General features: G+C 32.8%; 1 pseudogene; it reads left to right on the top strand.

The window, feature by feature from the left end:
• LOC107683483 (WD repeat-containing protein 37-like) overlaps window positions 1–4,415 on the top strand; it is a 38,722-nt pseudogene that overhangs the window by 14,382 nt on the left and 19,925 nt on the right.

Below are 4,415 nucleotides of genomic sequence, written 5' to 3'. Positions count from 1 at the left end.
ACAGCCCCCACCCCTTTGGCCCCCTTCAAATTTTCAGTTCGATAATCCGACCCTTAAATGAAGCTGATTGAATAGCCCTGGTGCAATCGTTAACGTGACTTTTTTTTTTAATCATAATATTGCGATTGTATGTATTAGGCTACATATGTAGTTGTGAGTGAAAACCTGTGGATTTAGTGCCATGGAACTTTGAAGGATATTATACATGCGAGTTCAAGCAATTGTCTTTGGACTTGTTTTATTGAACTCTACAGTATATGAGGAGCTCGGTCAGTTACTATATAATATTGTTTTTGAATATTACAGAGCATTTTCACAGTGCTGAGATGAGGGCTCATTGTGCTTGCTGTGTTTGCTCTTACCTCCAGTGGAATTTCAGGCTCAGCAGTGCTTAGTAGTGGTTAGGCTGCATATTGACATGCTTGCACACCTTCCTCAGTCCATTGCTTTATAGAAGTCGTCTGCTTCCTGTGATGCCAAAACATTTGTTAAAGTTTGGACAATGTACCTCAATACTTCTTCATTCTGAGCATTGCTTTTATAGATACCACTAGGGATGCACAGATATAGAAATGATGGCCGATACCAATTTTCATGATTTTATGTTATGCTATATTTTATTACTCTATACTGTTTAACTTGGATCATATTACTGTTCAAAATGGGATTCAGAGTTTTAAGTTAATTTTAAGTTTTGAATTTTAGTTTTAGGTTCTATTGAAGTTTTAGAATTTGTCATGCTTCCCATTATAAAGACATAAAATGGTCACTGATATATTGTGCATCCCTAAATATTACATTTTTTTTTGTATTAAATGTCAACTTTTGTTGCTGTCATCACTGTAGGTAGCAAGTAAAGATTACTGTACAGTATTTTTATCGCTTACCAGATCAGATATTTGACAATTTACAGTTGTGCAACCGTGAATTGTAAAAACAAACTATCTGATGTTTTTCAGAGGGGGCATTTCTGTGTTTATTTTAAGTTACAAACTGAATCTGTTAAAAGATCTAAATGCCAAATTATCTGCAAAGTTTAAATTAGTGATCTATTGATATAAACTACTCTTATTATATACATTTTTAATACAGATCTTTTGAAATATTATGAATGTCTTTACTGTCACCTGCTAGGTTCTTATCAATTTAATGCATCCTTGTTAAATAAAAGTGTTACTTTATTTCAAATAAATGCTGTTCTTTTGATATTTCTATTCATCAGAGAATCCTGAAAAAATGCATCAAGACTTTCCACAAAAATACTAAGCAGCACAACTATTTTCAACACTGTTAATAATTATAAATGTTTCTTGAGCATCAAATGAGCATATTTTGAATAGTTTCTGAAAAATAACGTATCACTGAATTGCATATTAATATATATTAAAATAGAAAACAGTTATTTTAAATCATGATACTTGTAAAATACTTGTAAAATTGAAAATTATTACTGTTTGTACTGTGGTTTTGATCATATAAATGCAGCCTTTGTGAGCAGGAGAGACTTCTTTCACAAACATATTACAGACCCCAAACTTTTGAAACTTTTAATCAGTTCTAACTTAGTTCTAACTTGCAACGGAGTTCACCAGGAGCGGTTGTGTGTTACACAGATCCATTCTGTAATGCACATTTTCTGTTATTAGAGATCTTTCATTGGATTTTAAATAAATAATGTGCACTTTTTTTGAATGTGCCATATACTGCCATTGTATTGTATTATATATCTACTATATACACCATAACAGCCATTGGCCACCTTGCTCTCTCAGCTCAGCTTCTTTCCTTTTTCAGATTTATTTACATGCATTATTTTTTGTACAGTTTGCAAACTATTTTTTTAGTGAATCAGTCATGAATTTAGTCATGTTTTGTCAGCTTCTATATATTTTAATGGTATTTGAATTCTGTGCTTATTTTAGTTTGTTAGGGCGTTTTAATTGAAACGTTCTCATTTCAGAAGTATTGACTACGCTCTCCTTTCATAGACCTTGATCTTGTTTGCGAGACTGTATGACTGAATGCAGTGTGTTCATGCAATCCAGCAGTGTAACCACATGACGTGTGTCATAAGTGTAGAGGTGTTACAGTCATGTATGGTTTGAGTATTGATTCCCCATGCTTCTGCGCTGCTTACTGTCGCTCTGTAGTTAGATCTGTGTGTGTGTGAACCTCTGACCCAATGCTCACTCTCCTGTCCGTTCCTCAGATTGTGTCCAGTTTCAAAGCCACCACGTCTCGTGCAGTGTGTCAGCTGGTCAAGGAGTATGTGGGACACCGGGATGGGATATGGGACCTGGCCGTGACTCGGGTTCAGCCACTGGTTCTAGGCACAGCTTCAGCCGGTAAATCTGCCACAGCCACACTTACCTTACCCATTATTTTTGTTTCAATTAAAGAGTTTTTTTGCCCTGTCCTGATTAATCCAAACAGCATTAATTATTGCCTTTTTCTCAAGTATTATGTAAATACATATGGATATCTCTTTATTTATACAGTTCTATATAGAGTACAAATGCACAAATCTCTACATAAATCTACTGTTCCAGATTCATACACATATTTTTTTAAGTCTTACTATTTAAACGTTTTTTTCTGTTCTCATGTCAGATGTGTATGTATGTATATATGTATGCATGTGTGTATGTACCAGGAGCACCTTAAAAAAAAAAAAATTCTAGTGTGTTTGCGCACACCTGGCGAATAAAGCTGATTCTGATTCTGATAAATAGTCAAAAATAGTGTATTTTTATTAGAATCTTAATATCACACTTATTTCCTTTTCATAAATCTATTTTACACTAGGTTAAAAAAATCCACACTAGGACCTGAATAACAAAAATGTCCTTATTTAAACCCATTAAAAAAAATAATGCATAATCCCAGTGCCATATAAGCATAAGATCATGCATTCTTTGGCTTTCAAAATTCTTTTGGCAAAGCTTTAGACTTTGTACTATTTTTAATAATTGTTTTTTTTTTTTTTTTTTTTACCTGACAACATAATTTTCTCAGGTTTGGCCTATGGAGAAAATACTAAAAAAGGCATATTGAATTTTGAAAATTATGAAATTATAATTGTGTGGGTGTACTGTTATCAGATCAGAATTATGATTTGTATGTGTTTACTGAGAAATTTGTGTGTGTGAGAGTGGTAGTTTTTGTTGTTTATTATTGGCATATCCAAAACTGTAATAATAATAATAATAATAATAACAATAATAACAAAAAATGTATATGGAGGACAAAAAAACTAAAACAGTGCCATTGTTAACAGACTGACATTTAAAGGGTTAAAATCTTGAAAATGAATACATTTTTGGTAGTTAAGATGAAGATGTTGGTTTTAAAATGTATGTCAGTGAAAGCTTAAAAAATTAATATATAATATTTTATGACCGTTTTTTTGACATGGACATTTTTCCAAGGTCGTTTTTGTTTTTTATTACTTTTTCTTTTTTTCAATGAAAAGTTACCCATTCTGACTTCTTGTTTTATGTTTATTTAATGTTTTATTGCCGATACAAATCACAAACCTTAAATTGTATTTAGACATGCCCTTTGCTCAAGTTGCAAATCATACACTAATGCACTGCTGTTCAAAAGTCTGTCTTTATGCTCTCTTATGTCTTTTATGCTTAGCCAGGCTGCATTTATTTGTAAAAACAGTAATGTTATAAAATATTTTATTACAACAATTTTGTTTATGAATATTTTAAAGTGCCTTTTATTCCTGTGATTGCAAAGCTGAATTTTCAGGAATCATTCTATCATTCTTCATTCTTTAGATCACTGCTCCATGCTGTGGAGTATCGAGACTGGAAAGTGCCTGCTAAAATATGCTGGTCACGCTGGATCAGGTGTGAAGATTTGTGCCTGTAACTCTGGTGTTAGTTTTGTAAACTTACATATTGAGATTGGAATCTTCAGATTTGACATGCTTTGTTATTTTGTTTTCTTGCAGTCAACTCCATTAAGTTCCACCCCACAGAGCAGATGGCGCTTACAGGTATACAACAACACGTTCAATGGGTTTTACACACTTCCATGTGAAACAATAACAAGTGTAGATTTCCCGTTTTTAATGGATCTTCATTTTGATGAACCGTGATCTTTTAGTCTTTGCTGTTTTCAGCTGATAAGGGAACAAAACTTCACTAAACATCACTTGTATTGCGCCTACTTTCCAATTGATTATTGAATACTATTAATATTTAGCTTCGGTTTTCCGCTAAATGAAAACTTTACTTTTAGTTTCGGTGAATCACTAATTTTGAGAATATTATGCATCAATTAAGCATACACCGTTTCATCAGGGACATTTATTATGAAAGCAAATAGAGTAATTTTTAGGGATGCACCGATACCACTTTTTCCAGTACTCGCCCGATACCGATACTTTTATTTTGGTACTT

The sequence above is a fragment of the Sinocyclocheilus anshuiensis genome, unplaced genomic scaffold (assembly GCF_001515605.1).
Source record: "Sinocyclocheilus anshuiensis isolate Anshui unplaced genomic scaffold, SAMN03320099.WGS_v1.1 scaffold1451, whole genome shotgun sequence".
Taxonomy (NCBI): domain Eukaryota; kingdom Metazoa; phylum Chordata; class Actinopteri; order Cypriniformes; family Cyprinidae; genus Sinocyclocheilus; species Sinocyclocheilus anshuiensis.
Note: the sequence above shows the minus strand (reverse complement) of the source record. Positions and strands in the feature narration are given on the sequence as shown.